The following is a 22,463-nucleotide window of genomic DNA, read 5'->3' as shown; positions in this document are numbered from 1 at the left end:
ACGTCTTGATCTATCCGAGACCCGGGCTAACTGACCGGGACTTCCGGAGCAGGTCGACTTGCCGGAACCCTATTCCGCGCGTACTGAGCCAAGGGGCCGGCTCTGATGAGAGTTTCGATCTCATCTTTCAAATGCCTACAATCATCAGTATTGTGGCCAACGTCATTGTGAAAATGGCAAAACTTAGAGATGTCCTTCTTCCCTTTCTGATGCTTTAACGGCTCCGGCTTCTTCTAGGGGAGGCGAGCAGAATTTGCCAGGAAGATGTTATCCCTAGAGTGGGTGAGCTGTGTATAAGTCGCGTAGACCGGCTTAAATTTGTCTACGAACTTATTCTTCTTTGGGTCGTGCTGGCTGCCCTCGCCGTTCCTCTTTCTTTTGCCTGCGCCGAACTGGTTATTCTGTGTAACGTTCTGGGTCGCAGTCACGACCTCCATTCCCACTCCAGCAGGCTGCTCAGGGACCTGGCTGGTTCCTGCAGCTGAGGCTTGGGCTTCCTCCAAGTTGATCCATCCTTGGGCTCTATTCAGGAATTCATTTACTGAGCTGACTCCTTTCCTTTGTATTTCGTTCCAGAGTCCCCCTCCGACGAGGATTCCAGTCCTCAAAGCCATGAGCTTGGAGTTGTCATCTGCGTCTCTGGCCCGAGTAGCAACGTTCGCGAACCTGCTCAGGTAAGCCTTCAGAGGCTCATCGGGTTGTTGCCTCACGTTAGCCAGAGAGTCGGCCTTGACGCGGGCATCCTGGGAGGCTCGGAATGCCCTCTTGAAGTCTGCAGAGAAAGTTTTCCAGGAGCTGATTGATTGTTTCTTGCTTTTTTTGAACCACTGCCTGGCTGGTCCGATCAGTGTGGAGGGAAATATCAGACACCTCAGCTCAGAGCCGATATTGTGGGCCATCATCAAGGTATTGAACATCCCCAGATGATCCGACGGATCTCCGTCTCCGTTGAATTTGGACAGGTACGGCATACGGAAACTGGGTGGGTATGCCGTTGCTGCTATGCTGGGGGCGAAGAGCTCGAGCTCGTCCCCCGAATCATATTCGTCTTTCTCTTTCTCCGACAGGAGCTTCCTCATTAGCTCCTCCATCTGAGCCAGGCACTCAAGGCTACTCGATAGCTCCGGATCCATTGTGTACGTTTGGTGGGTTATTGCCCCTCCTATCTTGAGATAGGTTATTTGGGGCGTTCCCGCCGTTACGCACCTCGGACAGGTCTCCCCCTGAGCGAGCATGTCTGCCACCTCCTACTAGTTCCCCTCTATGAGAGTTAAGGCGATCTTGAAGGTCGCCCCTCTGGGTGGCTTGAGGACTTTGCGCCGAGCTTAAGCGTTGACGCAGGTCTCCGCCAGAAAGGTCGCTCCGGTGACTGCTGGTTCATTAGCTCCCGTTAGAAAAGCTCGGAGTCCGCCTTTGGGGGTGAGGATCCGGGCTCTCTCTCGGCGCCCTGCTACGTCGGGAAGGTCCTGCGGACGGCGGGTTTCTCCTGCTGCTTCCATAAGCTGGAATATCTCGGATGGGTCGAGGAGGAGACGGATATCTTATTGGTGACGGAGGATGCCTGACCGGAGATGCAATCCTGGTTCCGTCAGGGCGGATCAAGTTAGGTGGGGGCCTTTCGGCCCTGCCAACCTGCAGGTCCCGCGCCTGGCGATTTGGACGAGGCGCAGGACGGCTGGTGGGGACGAGCTAGCGCTGTGAGCCCTCCCCGGATCTTCTTCTGGAATTTCCTCGAGCTCTCCTGGGCGCGCTCGAGGCTGGTTGGGAGCTGGGAGTTGAAGTTCAGACCGAGCGGCTATACTGTTGTTCGGCTCTAAGCATCTCTTCGAAGTTTTCCTCTCGTTGGTGTGATGAGGGAATAGAGTTAGATGTCGGAGGTCTGTCCGAGTGGCTAGGCTTGGACCGATTACCCCAGCGGGACTTACGAGTCTTGCCTTGCCTCTTTTCGACGTTAGCGTCGGTTGTAAGAGGGGGTAGTCGGGCCAACACCTCCTTAATTTGCTGGCTAGCTTTCGCTAGTTGGCTCCTCAGCTGAGCGTTCTCCATTTTTACCGCAGTGTAAAAATCTGGGTTTGGATTAGGTGGCCGGGGCGCCGAACTTCCAGTGTCATCCTGGCCAACCGGCTGCTTGCCAGGCCGCTGCTGGACTTCAGGATTTTGCTCACCAGAGACGGCGGCATGATGAGCCTCCTGCCCATCATGTTGTTCCACCTCGTTACCATGTCTTGATCAAGTGGTCACCATAGTTGGATGTTTGTGATAGCACCAATCTAACTAGCTCTCAATGAAAGCACCAAACTGTTGACGCGGTTCTTCGCCAACAAGTAATTAAGAAAATAAGAGGAAGGGATTAGTGCTTAACTATGAATCGAAATAGATGAATGATCTTTGTAAATGGACTGATGACACAATTACGTTTTTTAGGTGGTTCAAAGGTTAAAATCATTCTACTCCACCAGCCAATATTATTGTTATATGCTTGGTATTATTTTACATGGTATTTCCTTACACAATCGAATCCAACCCTTTGCAACTCCCAGGGTCTCCATATTTATAGGAGAGGGCACCTGGGAGTTGGTAAGAAGGTCATCCTGTGACCTTCTTACCTATCATGTCACTCCTTTGACATTCATGATTAATTCCTAAAATCTGACACATGAAGTGTGGTCTAATCAATAGGTAAGGGGGATAATGGGCCGCACGGCCCAATCCAATCGTGGGTGCCTGAATATGCACGTTCATACTGCGTGTCCGAGAAGTCAGAGATATATCAGACACGTGATGTCTGATATATGCACGTTTACCTTGCGTGGTTGACTTTATAAATGGTCATAGCCTCCAACTCTAGCCCGTACCACGAGTTGGATGCTTCCTCGACCTGTTGCCTTCACAATCCAAACTCAGTCCTTAAGTAATCTTGGCGAACCTTTGGAACCCCGAGCTAACAAGGTAGGATCTAACGACAATAGCTCCGGTCATGGGGGATCCACGTGGCTGATATAATTTAGGTTGTATCTCAGCTCGCTAATAGCCCGTTGGAAAATCAGGGCGTACAAGGGGAAATTTGGACTTTTTGGTAAAAGGGATATATGACTTAGGCAGCTGGAATCTAGACTTATTCAGAAGAAAAAAAAAACAAAGAAGGAAAACTCTCTTTCCCGTAGCTCTCTCCCTCTCTTTCTCTCTTTGGAAAATTGGGGGATTTTGGATAATTGAAGGAGCAAAACATAGGAGGTTGGGGATTTGGTGTTCAAGACTAAACTAGGAGCAGCTTGGGAGCATGGGACAACCATTTGAGGTAAGAATTACTCTGAACTTTAAGATTAAATTCAGTCAGTTGAAGCTTTTCTAGAACTTTAGGTTTGGGTTTGAATCTTGGGGATTTTGATGAGTTGTATCATGATTATTAGTTGGGTTTTACTGGTGGGAATGAATATATAAGCTGTGGTAAGTGAATTGAAGGATTGGGATGAAATTAGGTAGGTTTTGGCTGGGTTTGGTTGAAGGAAACCCAGAAATTTCTGGGTTCGTGGTGATGAGCTGCGGCTCTTTTATGGTGAGCCGTGGCCTGCGAAGAGGATTTTGAGCCAGCAGGGCTCGGATGCAGGGGCGCGCCGCGGCGCGCGTTGGTTTCCAGGGAGGCCGAGCCTCTGGAATTAGAGGCAGGCCGCGGCTCGGGTGTGAGGGGCCGCGACTCTTAAGGGGAAAATTGACCGTAATGGGATTTTTAGGTTGGAAACTTAACCGTTTGGGCTTGAGATCGATTCTACTTCCTTGATAAGTGGAATTCGATGTCCCGTAGCCTAAGGGTTGGTCTGGGAGTTGTTATTTACCTGTTATTGATGGGAACTTTCTTATCGCGGTTGTGACTAGGTTTTCATTAAGGGCTTGAATCGGGGATCGTACTCGGAGGGTCATCGCTAATAACCCGCATTTAGACCAAAGGTAAGAAAACTGCACCTGTTATGTGAATGCTTGATTAGAGCTTAGTTAAGGTAATGAACATGATTATAATTATGTTGCAAATGTCTGATTAGGTATGCTGTAATGTGCATAATTATGATTATGCTTATGATTGTTGAGTGAATGTATTATAATGCATTGTGTGACTATGTGATAAGTATGCTATATAAAACATCTGATTGTCTGTTATGACTGTGAAGTTTAGTTTATAAGCTAGGGTATCATTAGGATGTTAAGTGGAGATCAACTTGTTATTTGAGAATATGATGGGCTCTAGGAGATCCTTATTAGTTGGGAATCCCAAGGCTTCAACTTATAAGTTGGAGGCACGTGGTGGCTTGACTTATAAGTCAAGGGCATAAGGAACTTAGTTTATAAGCTAAGATTGGCATAATGCACGTGGAGTGCAGGCCACCATGGCTGGGCCACCCTGGGAGTGCAACATGCACTTGATTGGCTCGGATGCCAACAACTTGAAAGAAAGTGCGATATGCACTTGTGTGACTCTATAGTCTCCAATTGAGTTTAATGAATGCGCTGGATTCAGTTATTACTGTTTGATGGTTGTTTTATTCACTGAATTGTTGATTATGTTTTCTTGCTGAGTCTTCCGGCTCACAAGTGCTTTGTGGTGCAGGTAAAGGTAAAGAGAAGCTCAACCAGCCATGAGTCGGAGGGCATTAGAAGTGGTATGTACATATGCAGTCCACTCGACCACCACGACCGAGATGCTCAGAGGAACTAGAGTTAAACCCAGATTTTGCTGCTTAGGACGGCTCATTGTGTAATCTGAGTTTTGTAATACGCTTTTAAACTAACATTTTTGGGATCCCATGTAAAGAACTTATCTTTAACTTAGTGGAAATGTTTATGAGATGATCAAAAGTTTTTAATACCCAAACATTAGTGGCTTAATCACATGTTTAGTCCAAATGACTTGTTAGTAAGTCCAGCACTGATTTCAAAACACACATGGTAATGGACCCTAATTTGCAGGGCGTTACAGCAATGGTCGCGATCGCAAACGAAATATATTTATGATAAATTGATTGCATATAGCGCATCTCAATATTGAAATGTCAAAAATTGTTCTCCATTAATTCTCTCACAGTTTTATAAGCTCATATAATAGAATCAGGGCATGTAAAATCATAATAAGTATACGATATATATAATAACATTTGAGACATGTTAAAGTAATAACTTAATAGGTTTATACTTTTTTGGACCCTGTGTTTTGTCTCATTACTTGTTTGGACCTTGTGTTTTGACAAATTACTTTTTGGACCCTATGTTTTATAAAATGGTTAAAATAGAACCCTAAACTCAATTTTGATGAAGAAAAAATTGAATATAACAACACAATTTTTAAGCAGAATGATTTTATTTTTGTTCTGAATTGTTAGTTTGGTAAATTATTTGTGATTTAAGTTGAGAAAACATTAACCAAAATTAGGTTTAGGGTTCTATTTTAACTATTTTACAAAATATAGGGTCCAGAAAGTAATTTGTCAAAACATAGGATCTAAATAAGTAATGAGACAAAATACAGGGTCCAAAAAAGTGTAAACCATAACTTAATTACTAGCAACTATATAGTTTTGATGAACAACAAAATATATATGAGATATGTTGTTAAATTTTTTATCAATTCTTAATATATTATTATTATTATTATTATTATTATTATTATTATTATTATTATTATAAGATTAAAATAACAAGCAACAATAAGTAAAAGTATATTTTTTATAAATATATTATAGTTTTTTTCCATGTAACAAATAAGTGATAATTACACTTTATTCCCTACATAACAAGTTAAAGTAATATTCTTTCTTTTTCTTTATATCTTTTTATACATATCTCTATTGTGTATAATTTATTCTTAACTTCAAGAGAAGAAATATGGTTCCAATTTTTATGGTAAAAAAGTACTAAGCATTATTGTGCATGTTTTTTCTTTCTTTCTTTCTTTCTTTTGCTTCTGAATGACTTAACTCTTTTCCATTCTTTGATTAAAGATAGAAGACATTTTCATTCTTATTAACTTTATAGCTAAAATGCAATATAGTTTACCCATCTCATAAGCAACCAATCTTTTTCATTCCTTTCTTGTTTCTTGATAACATTCTTTGCCTTTTTGTATAATATATATATATATATATTTATATGGTTTTAATTTCCATACAAAATTTTACAACATTGATTATTTTTATAATTCAGTACGTTTACTTTGAAAATTACAATGGAAATTTTCTATATATAAATATATTATTTGATGTATTGTGTAACCCCTTTTCAACTTTCTAACTTAATTATCATAAAGAGTTTGCACTTTTTTTAATAAAAAAAAAAAGAATAGAAAACTTATTAGTAAAATTAAAATTTTGTTTTGTAAAAAAGAAATTTACACATGTAAAATTTAATGAAATTGTTTCTCTAAATAATAATTTATAACTCTTTTTTACCTTTTTATTAAAAATTAAGTTACAAGACATTCGTATTCAGAGTTGTAGCCTTAAAATACAATATTGATTTATCCATCTCTAAGTTAGTGACCAATATAATCTTATTCTTTTTTATTCACAATTATTTGTATAAAAAAGTTGAGAATTTTATTAACAAATTTAATAATAATATCTTGATATAATTACTAGGAATTGAACTAGTTCTTCGAACAACTAATATCATAAAATCTGACGATCTTTAATTTAGATAAGATTATAATAATTCTAGTTCCCTCCATGTAATAATAAGCAATGAAATTTTCCTTATGTACAAAGTAAAAACTATAATATATTTATCTTTTTCTTTTTATCTTCATCTCTTTACTTTATTCTTAACTTCGTAATAGAGAAAATATAATTATAATTTGGGTAGGTAACAATTTGGTACCCTGTATTTTTATAAAGTATCATTTTAGTACTTTGTATTTACATTAATGTTTGTTTAGTACTCTGTATTTTGAAATCGTATATATTCGGTACCTTGTATTTTGAAATCATATATATTTAGTACCCTAAGCTAGAATTTAATTGATAGAATTTTACCAATTTAATCAAATTTCTCTCAATTAAATGAGTTCCAAATTCAAATTTAATTATTTAATTACATATAACTGATAATATGTTGGTCATATTCATAAACTTTTATTTATCAAATCTGAGTTTAGAGTACTAAATATGTATGATTTTAAAATACAGATTACTATATGAGCATAAAAAAAAAATGTCAAAACGATACTTTATAAAAACATAAGATAAAAAATAAATAAATTCTCTTATAATTTTTCTCATTAAAAGCATCAGTAAAGTAATAGTATCACACTAGTATATCCCACGTACCAAGTAAAGTAATATGCAATCCTTTTTCTTTTTTATCTTTTTATCTTATTCTTAACTTCATCTGTTGGGAGGAATTGATTCTAATTTTTCTCATTAAAAAGCAATAGAAGTTCCACTACCCGTTTTTTTTCTTATGCGTAAAACCATATAAATATATATTATATTATATGTACTTTTGTATATTAGCGTTTGCTTTCTCATTGACTTAGAAGTTCATTTTTCATCTCTTTTATTAAAGATAGAAATCATTCTTATTTTTATTTGCTTTAGCTTCAATACAAATAGTTTACAAATCTCTTTAGTAACAGGCGAATTATTCTCAATATTCCTGTCTTGATAACCAGATCGAAGGTCTATCTTTGATAATACCCTTTTACCTTGCAACTGGTCAAACAAATCATCTATCCTTGGCAGAGGATACTTATTCTTGATTGTTAACTTGTTCAGTTCTCTGTAATCAATACACATCCTCAGAGAACCATCTTTCTTCTTCACAAACAGAATTGGCGCACCCCAAGGTGAGAAACTAGGTCTGATAAAACCTAAATCTAACAGCTCTTGCAGCTGTACTTTCAATTCTTTTAACTCTACTGGGGGCATTCTGTAAGGTGCTCTAGACACTGGCTCAGTCCCTGGTGCCAGTTCTATCACAAATTCAATCTATCTGTGTGGTGGCAACCTTGGTAAATCTTCGGAAAACATATCCAGAAACTCACAGACCAGTCTGATTTCCTCTGGTCTCACTGGAATGACCTGAGTGGTATCAACCACACTGGCTAAGAATCCTATACAACCTCCTTGCAAAAGATCTCTAGCCCTCAAAACAGATGTCATAGGTATACGGGGTCCATGCACCATGCCAACAAACACAAAAGGATCCTCACCTTCAGGCTCAAAGGTGACCATCTTCCTTTTGCAATCTATGGTTGCCCCATACTTCACTAACCAATTGTGGAGTCCCAGAATGTTTACTTAGTTAGCTAGTGTAACTCCCTAATTTCTCATAGATTACCGAGAACACAGGTTGGGCCATAAGCGTAAATATTGCTCTTTTATTTAATAAAAACTTAAAAATAATTACATGGATCCATGGTTTTATAAAAATAAAATACTTGTCTTTAACATAAAAATGAGCAACACTTAAATAAAACTTTAAAATAAACTTAAAAAAATAAATAAATAATTTGGCCCGCTTGATCTTGCTCAACTATATGGTCCCCAATGAATACATCACGAAGCTCTTAGGTCCCACTCGCCACCGGCCTTTTTATCCTTAATTTTCTGAAATAACAACATCTAAGGAGTGAGCTTCTAAGCCCAGTAAGGAAAATACAAACAAAAGGGTTAGTCATATAATCAAACATAACATAAATTCACCAAAGTCATACAAACACAAACATCTAGATCATATCATATCTTAAGTCATAACTCTAAATCATAAATCTAAGTCATAGATCAAAGGTCATACTCTAAGTCATATGTCATAGGTCATAAGTCATAGATCATAAATCATTGGTCATAAATCATAACTATAGGTCATATATCATAATCATAACTAAAATAACAAGTCAGATATAATAAAAAGATAAGTGTTTATACAGGAGTGGCAATTAAGCCCCGGACAAAAGTCCGTCATACACTGGACATAGGTCCGTCATACATCATTGGACACCTTAGGTCCAGACACACTTACCCCTTTATTGTACCTAAAATGTTAGGTCATACAAACATAAACTATATCATAAATTACATAAACTAGATCATAATACTAAACTATCTAATTTTCCTTACCAACACCGGGATAATTGAGAACAGATGCGGGACTTGGAACACTCCTAAAACCAGCAATAGAATAGTGAGTATTTCTAAAGGAAATAGATGAAAGGAATAGAACTAAACCACCAAGAGAAAACTTACCGAAAAGACACCTTAAGTTTAAAGAACTTAAGAACCTAACCACAAAACCATAACAAAATTTAGAACCTGAATGAAAACTAAAAAAACTAAGGAATCAAACAGAATTGAACTTAAGAATAAGGGTACCTTTATTGACCTTATGGATTGGTCTATCCCCAATACCGAAATTCACTAACCTCACTTCCCAAAGTGTTTTATAAAGCTTAAGAATAGAAAAGCTTTTTCCCAACCCAAGTATTTATCACTCTTATGGTCTCACTAGAACCTTGGAGTCTGATCACAGTTGAAGAGTAAGTGAAAGGGCTGGGTACTAGGTCCTATTTATAGAGGTAAGGAGTGAAACTTACCCCATTTTGATTTGAATAAAAATAATGAATTTAATTGAAGATAATTGAATATTCGTCAATCAGAGGCTGAAGACTCGATCAAAACTAACAGAGGTAGGTCTAAGGAGTCAAAGGTGGTTTTAAAAATTAAAACAAAAATATATATATTAATATAGGCGATATATCGCCCCTATGTGGCGATATATCGGCTACCCCCTAGTCCCGAGTCTCCGTTCGTACGATCATGCAACGTCAACGTGTTTTCCGTATTCTTCGTCAAGCGATATATCGGCTCCTATGCTGCGATATATCGGCATACATGATTATTTTAAACATGTAATTGCACTTTTTCAGCATAATTAAGGTTTGATAACTACTTTGATTACGTCAAACTACGACCCTAACAGTTTCTGGTGAAGACTAAGTCTTATATATCCTTATTTTATCATTAAAATAATAATTCCTTAATAATCATTCTTATGACAAGTGTCATATTCTTATTGGCTCCATCTAAACCTTAGGTTATAATAAACATCATATTTATAACCCATAATATTAATCAAACCTTATGTTATAATTAATATTCTTAAACTATAGGTTAAACTTATAAAATCCATAACTATTTCTAAGAGTTTCCAACTAAGTCCCGGTTTGAACCAAAATCCACGAAATTTAAAATACTACAACTACTACTAGCTAGCTAACTAAGTAAAGTTCTGGAACGCTACAGCTAGTTAGTAGTAGTTGTAGTATTTTAGATTTCATGGATTTTGGTTCAAACCGGGACTCAATTGGAAACTCCTAGCAATAGTTATGGATTTTATAAGTTTAACCTATAGTTTAAGAATATTAATTATAACATAAGGTTTGATTAATATTGCTGGTCATAAATATGATATTTATTATAACCTAAGGTTTAGATAGAGCCAATAGGAATATGACACTTGTCATAAGCATGATTATTAAGGAATTAAGTATTTTAATGATAAAATAAGGAAATATAAGCTTTAGTATTCACCACAAACTGTTAGGGTCGTAGTTTGACTCAGTCAAAGCAGTTATCCAACTTCAATTATGCTGAAAAAGTGCAATTACGCGTTTAAAATATTCACGTATGCCAATATATCGCAACATTGGAGCCGATATATCGCCTGGTAAAGGATACAGAAAACACGTTGAGGTTGCACGATTGTACGAACGGAGGCTCGGGACTAGGCCAGAGCCGATATATCACCACATAAGGGCGATATATCGCCTGGAGTGATATGATTTTTTTTTAAACTTAGTTTTTATTTTATTTTAAAATAAACCTTAACTACTTAGACCTGCCCCTGAATAGTTTTGACCGAGTCTTCAGCCTCTGTTCGACGAATATTCAAATATTTTCAATTATTATTCATTATTTTATTCAAATTAAAATAGGGTTAGTTTCACTCCTTACCTCTATAAATAGAACCTAGTACCCAGCCTTTCCACTCACTCTTCAAGCTGTGATCAGAGACTCCAAGGTGCGAGTGATTCCATAGAGTGATAAACACTTGGGTTGGGAAAAAGCTTTGCCATTCTTAAGCTTTATAAAATACTTGAGAAGTGAGGATTAGTGTATTTCGGTATTGAAGTTAGACCAATCCCTAAGGTCAACTAAGGTAATCTTATTCTTTAAGTCCAGTTCTTTAAAACTCTTTAGTTTTCTTTAGTTCCTTTTATTCAGATCCTAACTTTTGATATAGGTTTTTTATTAGGTTTTTGAAACTTAAAGATCTTCCTTGGTAAGTTTCGTCTTGAAGGTTTAGTTTCCACAATTATTCTTTACTCTTTAGAAATACTCACCCTTTTTATTGTTGGTTTTAGGAGTGTTCCAAGTCCCGCATTTGTTCTCAAATATCCCGGTTTTGGTAAGGAAAATAGGATAGAATTTTATATGTTTATATGATATGTTATGCTATCTTATGTTATGTTATCTTATGTTACATTATGTATAGAATATTTATAGACCTTGGGCATATGACTTGTCTAGCTAGCAATCCCCAATAATTTATGGGCATATGACTTGCTTGACTAGCAAGCCCCACAAATCTAATGGGCATATGACTTACTTAGTTAACAAGCCCCAAGTAGTATAATGGCCATTGTAGTATTATATGTCATATGTTTATAGTATATGATTATGATATAATTTTATGTATATGTTTTATGTTGTTAGTAGTTTTTCCTTGTTGGGCATTAGGCTCAATCCTTTACTTTTAATGTGATGCAGGAAAATAGATACAAAGGCAAAAGGATTCTTGGAAGTTTAGCATGTGTGTTGAGGCGAATGGAGTGGATGGGCTGCGTGTCAATTTGAGGACAACGTTATTTTCTTTAGTCTCTTTAAATTACATTTTTATATATTTTCCGCATTTAGCTTTGTAAAAAATTTCATTTAAAGTTATGTTTTATTTTAAAACAATGAGCTCATTTATGTATTTCAAATATTATTTTAAAGTTTTCAATAAAGTTATGAATTTTTCTCATGCATGCTCTCTTCAAAGTAGTAGTTATGTCTAGTAGATTTAATGATCTAACTCTTAGAAATAGTTGGGTCATTACACCAATCCATAGCCAAAATCATGTTAAAGTCAGTCATAACTAACTCTATCAAATCAACTGACTACTATTTGCCCTCTACTTTCACTAGCAAAAATTTGACCCATCTCCTGGATACTGCTAACTCCCCAATGGGTAATAAGGTCCCGAATTCCACAGCATAATAATCACATGGTCTACACAGTCTATCAATAATTCTACTAGAGCATCGGCGCGATTTTTTTTATGACCGTGTATATTGTAGCTATTTAGAGCATCGACACGATTTTTAGAAAATTCTGAATAGTTTACAGAACCGAAAATTAGGTTCAAACATATTGTTGCACGCGTGACTAATTTTTTTTATGCACGTGGAAAGCAACATGTTTGAACCTAGTTTTCGCTAATGTAAACTATTCAGAATTTTCTAAAAATTTGCAGGATGCTCTAAACAACTACAATATACATAGTTATAAAAAAAACGCGCTGAAAACTATTCACGGGTCGAGAACACTGAAGAGCTACACCGGTAGGGCTTAAAGTGAATCCCTTATAGGAGAATTGTCCCATATAAATATATATATAGGGAATTTCTTATATAGGGGCTTCATTTTTAGTTCTACCGGTGGGGCTCTCAGTGGTCTCGACATTTGAACAGTTTTCGACGCAAATGTTTTATGACCGTGTATATTGTAACTATTTAGAGCATCAGTGCGATTTTTAGAAAATTCTGAATAGTTTACAGTACTGAAAACTAGGTTCAAACATGTTGCTGCACGCGTGACTCTTCAATGTTCTCGACTCGTGAACAGTTTTTATTGCGATTTTTTTTATGAGCGTGTATATTGTAGTTGTTTAGAGCATCCTGCAATTTTTCAGAAAATTCTGAATAGTTTACATTACCGAAAACTAGGTTCAAACATGTTATTTTCCACGTGCATAAAAAAAATTAGTCACGCATGCAACAACATGTTTAAACATAGTTTTCGATATTGTAAACTATTCGGAATTTTCTAAAAATTACGTCGATGCTCTAAATAGCTACAATATACACGGTCATAAAAAAATCGATATTCTAGAATAAATAGCACTCACCCTCCCCCGAATGGTGACCGATTCAAATCGTGCTTCCCGAATGTTCATGATGTGAAAAATTCTCATTGAACTATACACGTTATTAAACACATGAGACTTGTAACGCCTTAACTCCAGGGACCGTTACGGTGTGCCTTGTAAACAGTGCTAAACTTGCTAATCGAGTTATTTGGCCAAAATCGTGTAACTAAGTATGATTAGCGATTTAGGGATTAAAATTTTGGTTAGGATATAACGTTTCATTAGAACGTTTATTAGATACATTGGGATCCCAAAAATATAATTTAGAGATCTATTACAAGAAAATATTTACAACAGGCCGATCTAAGTGGCAAAACAGGGTTAAGCCCTAGTTTCCCTTCAAACCTCGGCCGTGGTGGTCGAGCAGCTGCATATGGACACATTGCCACCTAAGCTCTCCAACTCAAGAATGGTCCAGCTTTCTTTTGCCTTTAATTGCACCACATAGCACCCGTGAGCCGAAGCCCAGCAAGAAAACTCAATATGCTCATGAAATCATACGGCACAAGCCTAGCAGATATAGCCCTAGTCAAGCAGGAAATAAATCCACGTAATGAGTATCCAGGATAAGAAATCCTGCCCTCCTAAGTGGATGACTATCAAGTCGATCTCAATCAGATAAGTGATTTAACACTGGTGGTTACAGTAACCATACCGGCTAACAGCCCTGAATAAAAGAGTGACAGTGGTACTAGTCACTAAAGTGGATTCCGCTCCCAATATAAATAAGTGATCCATTCATTAGCTTAAACAGGATAGGTGCATGGTGATTAGTCATCAACATAACCTTCCTCCTGACCCTAGAGTCATAACTATTGAACTCTGTTCCCTAGCCATGTGACAAGCAGTCACCTAGGCCTTAGGCCTTGGCTCTGAATAACTAGTCAAAGACTAGCCAAGCACTTATAATTTTCATCGACCTTCAGGTCGGTCCAGCATTAATACCCCATATGAGTCATTCAACGCTGATATCGATTAGATCTAATCTTCATTTGGCTCGACGTTCATGACGCTATGCCATTCCTGACTCTTAGGTCAGTATCCCTAACTAGTCAATACATATACAAGTAAGCAGTGCCATCAAACATATATCATATGTAAAATATCCAAATAAAGGGCATTCATCATGCTTACTCAATAATTACTAGCACAATTAGGATCATGCATAAACACAGAGGCTCAAGCTCTGAACAATATCATACTCATTATTCATAGCATGCCCTAATCACATGTTTCTCGTGCATTACATGCATCACATTTAGACATCCAACATGCATCAAGAATAACCATGCATGTCACATATACACAGGGTACAGTTTTCTTACCTCGGGTTCGAGCATGAATTAGTAAAAGAACAACCCTTGAGAACGATCAATCCTTTGATCCTTTAGCGGTCACCTAGTCATAACCAAATATGGAATCCCATCAATAAAATAAATCATAAAAAGGTTTATAATCTAAAACCTCACTCCCGGGATCCATCCCGCACTCTCGGGAATCTCAATCTACCCAAACGGAACAAAGGAACCCATCCCCGAGCCTTAAAAGTCATCCCGAGCCCTAAAATAGGCTTGCTGGAAAATGGACCAGCACTGCAGCCCTATTAAATGACACTGAGGCGCTATTTCCAAGTCAGAGAGGCCAAGCTCTCTGCCCTGTCTAGCGCTGCTGCGCCCTGAAATGGCGCTGCTGCGCCAACCACAGACCAGAAACTTTCTGGTTTTCCCTCCTTGCGATTTCTCTTGAAACCAACCCTCTAAACCAATCCCAAACATCACCCAAACATCCAATTCAACCCCTAAACTTCATCTACATCACACCCTTATCAAAACCCAAGCAACCAAACTCAAGAACTTCCATTAATCCCCACCGCTAACACCTCAAATTCTCAACTGAAAAACCATAAGGAAAAACAGAGTATAGCCTATATTCAAGGATGAATTCTTACCTCAAGCTTGATTTAGATCCCCTTCAATGATTGAACCAAAGTCCTAAGCCCCCACCTTTGTCTCCTAGCTTGTTACCTCAAGTTGGCTCTCAAAAATTGAAAGGAAGAAGGAGGAGAAATGGTGTACGGGAAGGAGAGAAGAAATGAAGACGAGGGTGCTTTGTTTTCAACAATTCCACAGCCTTCTAAACTCAAGGGCTGATATAAATCTTAGGGGTGAAAAGACCATTTTGCCCCTAGGTCAAATAAATTCTTCTAAAGACTCCCAATGGTAAAATCGTCCTTTCCCGCCTATCTCGTTGATTATAATTAACACCCTTCAATTCCCGTTATTCTCAATATTCTCAAATACCAATAATTCTTATCCCGTTACCCTTTAATTCCCAGCAACGTTCTAATCATCAAATTACCCCGAGACTCACTCCGAGCCCCGAACTTAATCCCGTTATGACTAGACCGAAAAATTGCATTCCATGATTGTCTCATGCCGAATGGCTCGAACCAATCCACATATAATGTGGTATTATTTATAATTCACCCACGTGCATGAAAATACACAATCACGCCCTCAACGGGCCAAATTACCAAAATGTCCTTTTAATAAAATGTAGACCCATATGCATGCATTTACCATCATATAATAATATAATTCACATAAACATGCATATAATCATTAAATAACATAATAAATCAATTATGGCCCTCCCGGCCTCCTAATCAAGGTCCTAAACCTTATTAGGAAATTTGGGGCATTACAACTATCCCCTCCTTATAGAAATTTCGTCATTGAAATTTATCTGAACTGCCGGAATATCAATTCCACACAACTGATCCCAGTTTCCCAGGTCATTCTCTTGACCTCACTGTTTCCGCAACATACCTTAACCCAAGGTACAATTTTGTTCCTCAAAACCTTATTCTTTCTGTCTCATATCTGAACTGGCTATTCCTTACAGGATAACTTAGCCACAAATCCCCTGATTCTCGTAACTCAACTCATGAGTTCTTTTAACCCATGTCCTCAGCATGGAAGTACATAACACACTGTATACAACTGACAGTGTCAAAGACAAGGCTGATCCAGAGTCAACCTAACCAAACCTATCCAGGATTCAACTGCCGAGATAATCTAGGGCTTAGCTTGCCCTAACTCCTCACCCCTTTCCATGGTGGTACTTCTAAGGAAGATACAATCTTCTACTTGGAACTCCATGTTCCTACTTTTCAATTCAGTAAAACTTTTCCATTTACTCTGAGAAGTGAGCATCCAAGCTCTAACCTCTAATAATCTCAATGATCCCCTGAACCACCTCATGATCCAGATATATATATTAACTCATTCATCTTATAAGATGTTCTTCCAATAATAATTGGATAACCCTCTCTCTCTGATTTACCATCAGTCTGAGAGTAATAAACTGTACTGAATTCCACCTATATACTCATCATCTTCCTTATCCCTTCTAAGACCTGGAAGTCACAATAGACTCTTCATCTGATAAGACAGACCTTGAGTTTCATGAAGGCGCTCTATTCCTCTCACAAAGAGATCTGAATACTGATCGACTGTACTATTCACTTATCCTTACTGATAAAAGTGAACTCACTTGGATAAACTGGCCCATAATGACCCAATGCCAACTCACGTTGACCCACTATCCTAGGCAAACCCACTGTGAAGCCCATCGCGATGCTATCTTATTTCCATTATAAAATACTCAAAGGCTACAATGGCCTCACCGATTATGGATACTCTATCTTGACCTGCTAACAGGTTAAGAAGTCTACCACGCATTCCATTACATCCCTCTCCATCACAGGCCATCACTATCAAGCTTTCATATCCTGGTACATTGCCATGATGCCTGAACGAAGAGAATAAGAAGAGTATCACGAGATTCATCTAGAATCTCCCAATTAATCTTAGAGTCCATCGGATTCCAAATCCGACCCTATACAACAATAAATCCATATCTGACACTGTACAACTCTTAGCTAATCCAGCTAAGACTTTCCATTCAATCTTTCTTATCTGTGATTCACTTAGTTATCTTTCCTTTTTAATCCTTTCCGAAATGATGATCTCAAACATAATACTGGCCACCTGGCCCACCAGGAACTCTACTCCAGTTCTGGTCAAATCCTTTAACCAACATGTTGCATAGACAATCACTTTTCTCTGTCACTGAGATGTCATAACCTCTTACAAACTGATTCTGATCTGCAAGAAGACTCAGAACTATTCCCAAGGAACCTGTAATATCCTTACCACCCAAGGACACTCTTACCTTCCGAGGCATTCCTTGACCTTGGCAAATCTTCGCAGAGAATACATCGTGATACCATCGTCCAAGACGATCACAAATCCCATTCAAATAAACCTTTGAATGCTCTGTTCATCTGACTCACAAACACTTGGCATTAAACAAATTCTCAAATCATAAATCAGCACTTCCAGTGCCCTTATCTGATATAACAGCAAACTTTTGCATATTCTCTCTCCTGATCTCTAGCTGGTACTAACCAGGTCCAAGATCCACCTTAAAGAATTCCATCTTACTCAATAATTGAACCTTTAATTCCTGCAACTCCGTTGAGCCATTCAACACAGTGCCTTAAAACCTGAATCTATTCTTGGCACTAATCCAATCACCATTATACCTTTTCATATAAAGGAAACCCTGGCAGATCCCCTGGAAGCACATCCAGAAACTCACAGACTAATCCAGTCTGTCCTGACCCCACTGGCACAATCTAAGTGGTATCCACCACATTAGCTAAGAGTTCTATGCATCCCCCTACAATAGAATTCTAGCTCTCAATACAGATGTCATCGGCATACCAAATCTATGCACAGCGTTAACTGCCACAAGGCTTTCCACTCTCAAGCCCAAGAGGTACCATTCTTTTCCTTGCAACTTAGCATTGCCCCATAATTACTTAACCAATCCATACCCTGGATCAAACTAAAGCTAGTCATAACTAGCTTTATCAAAATCACTGATAAGTCCTTTTTCATCGCAATTCAACTCATCCCTTGGATTACCAATACAGTACCATCTTCCCATGACAACATAACCATGTGATCTGCGTAACAACTCTATGCTTCTCTATATGCAACAAATAAAGGAACAACATGGCACCAAAACCAATCAGCGTAACTTAGAAATCAGAACTAGAAAACTGACCTGCCACCCCTGAGGAACTAGTCTCCGTCTCAGACTCTGACTGCCTCGGAATAAACACTCGAGCTGGAGTCGAGCTGTCCATCCCCTTTTGCTCATCCTTTCTTCGCATTGGGCAATCCTTCTTACGATGTCCAAACATATTACATGAGAAACATGCCCTTGCTCGGCATTCTCCTAAATGATGCATTTTGCACCGAGCGCATATTGGATATGTCTTCTAGCTTTCCTTTTTTACTTGCTCCAATAAGTGGAGGTACCACTATCCATGCTCTCCAGCACTCTGCTGCCCAATCTGATGTCCTGCGCTCTCAACAGCAAAAGCCTTCCCTACCACCTGAGCATAGGTAGAGACTTCATGAACTGGGGCAATCCTAATGCCCTGAACTATTCTGGGATTCAACCCCTAGATAAACCTTTCCTTCCGAGCTACATCTGTGGGTACCATGTCTAAAGCAAACTTGGCCAACCCATCGAATTTATTAACATACTCGGCTACTGTTGCCTTTCCTTGAACGAGATTCAGAAAATCATTCATCTTAGCAGTCTTGGCTACATCACAATCATACTTCTCATTAAACAGTTGCCTGAATTCCTTCCAATCCATCACAGTTGTGTCTCATGTCTGGGATACTACCTCCCACCATGTCCGGGCATCATCCCACAATACATATGTCGCACAGATCACCCTATCATGACCTACTAGCCCCATACTGTCAAGAATGGAACTGATCATGCCCATCCATTGTTCAGCTCTAAATGGATCAAGGCCTCCCTCGAAGACTGGAGGGTAATATTCCTGGAATCTTCCACAAAGAAATTCCCATCTATTCTCAACCCTAGGCTGAGCCAAAACTGATGCCACTCCTGGCATAGCAAAGGAAGAGGTGCTCCCCAACAGATTCCGTTGTTGCTTCAAACACCTAATCTCTTCCTCATGCCTCTGCAATCTTGATTGCAAATCTGTGACTATCTGCTGAAAATTCATAGGAGCAGATGAAGAACTGATACCCTGGCTATAATTTCCAACCTCTGTATAACCACCACCAGGCCTCATTGTCTGCCTTGGCTATAAATCTGCAGTCAATAACTTAACCCATTAATCATGACGAGCAAATCAAGAGCTTTCCCCACGGGGACAGTCTTACCACACCACAATCACAAACCACTTGCAGTGCTAAAACATGCCCACAACATTCATACATTAATCATGTTCCCTGCTCTTCCATCATTCAAATCATTCCTCCAACTTCAGCATGCAAATATTACAATTATATATTCATGGAGCAGGTAATCATATGATCACAATCATATACATAATCACAGAGCATATAATCATATAGTCAAGAGCCAGGCTCTATCAGAATCTCATGCTCCCTAATACAATGTACAGGTAAAACATTTACATTCTATTTAAGCAGTTAAGCACATAACTATAGAAATAGTTACCATTCCCTGAGTGAAGCTATCTTCAGTGACGAGTGTACAAGCCCAGCTTGTCTTCAGGAACCATAAACCTTGGCTCGCTCTGATACCAAGTTGTAACGCCCTAACTCCAGGGACCGTTACGATGTGCCTTGTAAACAGTGCTAAACTCGCTAATCGAGTTATTTGGCCAAAATCGTGTAACTAAGTATGATTAGCGATTTAGGGATTAAAATTTTGGTTAGGATATAACGTTTCATTAGAACATTGATTATATACATTGGGATCCCAAAAATATAATTTAGAGATCTATTACAAGAAAATATTTACAACAGGCCGATCTAAGTGGCAAAACAGGGTTAAGCCCTAGTTTCCCTTCAAACCTCGGCCATGGTGGTCGAGCAGCTGCATATGTACACATCGCCACCTAAGCTCTCCAACTCAAGGATGGTCCAGCTTTCTTTTGCCTTTACCTGCACCACATAGCACCCGTGAGCCGAAGCCCAGCAAGAAAACTCAATATGCTCATGAAATCATAAGGCACGCGCCTAGCAAATATAGCCCTAGTCAAGCAGGCAATAAATTTACGTAATGATGGGTATCCAGGATAAGAAATCCTGCCCTCCTAAGTGGATGACTATCAAGTCGATCTCAATCAGATAAGTGATTTAACACTAGTGGTTACAGTAACCATACCGGCTAACAGCCCTGAATAAAAGAGTGACAGTGGTACAAGTCACTAAAGTGGGTTCCACTCCCAATATAAATAAGTGATCCTTTCATTAGCTTAAACAAGATAGGTGCATGATGATTAGTCATCAACATAACCTTCCTCCTGACCCTAGAGTCATAACTATGGAACTCTGTTCCCTAGCCATGTGACAAGTAGTCACCTAGGCCTTAGGCCCTGGCTCTGAATAACTAGTCAAAGACTAGCCAAGCACTTATAATTTTCATCGACCTTCAGGTCGGTCCAGCATTAATACCCCATATGAGTCATTCAACGCTGATATTGATTAGATCTAATCTTCATTTGGCTCGGCGTTCATGACGCTATGCCATTCCTGACTCTTAGGTCAGTATCCCTAACTAGTCAGTACATATACAAGTAAGCAGTGCCATCAAACATATATCATATGTCAAATATCCAAATAAAGGGCAATCATCATGCTTACTCAATAATTACTAGCACAATTAGGATCATGCATAAACACAGAGGTTCAAGCTCTGAACAATATCATACTCAGTATTCATTGCCCTAATCACATGTTTCTCGTGCATTACATGCATCACATTTAGACATCCAACATGCATCAAGAATAACCATGCATGTCACATATACACAGGATGCAGTTTTCTTAGCTCAGGTTTGAGCATGAATTAGTAAAATAACAACCCTTGAGAACGATCAATCATTTGATCCTTTAGCGGTCGAATAGTCATAACCGAATATGGAATCCCATCAATAAAATAAATCATAAAAAAGTTTATAATCTAAAACCTCACTCCCGGGATCCATCCCGCACTTTCGGGAATCTCAATCTACCTAAACGGGGCAAAGGAACCCACCCCTGAGCCTTAAAAGTCATCCCGAGCCCTAAAATAGGCTTGCTGGAAAATGGACCAGCACTGCAGCCCTATTAAATGGCACTCAGGTGCTATTTCCAAGTTAGAGAGGCCCAGCTCTCTGCCCTGCCTAGCGCTACTGCGCCAACCACAGACCAGAAACTTTCTGGTTTTCCCTCCTTGCGATTTCTCTTGAAACCAACCCTCCAAACCAATCCCAAACATCCAATTCAACCCCTAAACTTCATCTACAACACACCCTCATCAAAACCCAAGCAACCAAACTTAAGAACTTTCATTAATCCCCACCACTAACACCTCAAATTCTCAACTGAAAAACAATAAGGAAAAACAGAGTATAGCCTATATTCAAGGATGAATTCTTACCTCAAGCTTGATTTAGATCCCCTTCAATGATTGAACCAAAGTCCTAAGCCCCCACCTTTGATCTCCTAGCTTGTTACCTCAAGTTGACTCTCAAAAATTGAAAGGAAGAAGGAGGAGAAATGGTGTACGGGAAGGAGAGAAGAAAAGAAGATGAGGGTGCTCTGTTTTCAACAATTCCACAGCCTTCTAAACTCAAGGGCTGATATAAATCTTAGGGGTGAAAAGACCATTTTGTCCCTAGGTCAAATAAAGGCTTCTAAAGACTCCCAAGGGTAAAATCGTCATTTCCCGCCTATCTCGTTAATTATAATTAACACCCTCCAATTCCCATTATTCTCAATATTCTCAAATACCTATAATTCTTATCCCGTTACCCTTTAATTCCCAGCAACATTCTAATCACCAAATTACCCCGAGACTCACTCCGAGCCCCGAACTTAATCCCGTTATGACTAGACCGAAAACTTACATTCCATGATCGTCCCATGCCGAATGGCTCGAACCAATCCACATATAATGTGGTATTATTTATAATTCACCCACGTGCATGAAAATACACAACCACGCCCTCAACGGGCCAAATTACCAAAATGCCCTTATAATAAAATGTAGACCCTAATGCATGCATTTACCTTCATATAATAATATAATTCACATAACACATGCACATAATCATTAAATAACATAATAAATCAATTATGGCCCTCCCGGCCTCCTA

This window comes from Humulus lupulus, chromosome 7, assembly GCF_963169125.1.
Source record: "Humulus lupulus chromosome 7, drHumLupu1.1, whole genome shotgun sequence".
In the NCBI taxonomy this organism is placed as follows: domain Eukaryota; kingdom Viridiplantae; phylum Streptophyta; class Magnoliopsida; order Rosales; family Cannabaceae; genus Humulus; species Humulus lupulus.
This window is presented reverse-complemented; position numbering follows the sequence as displayed.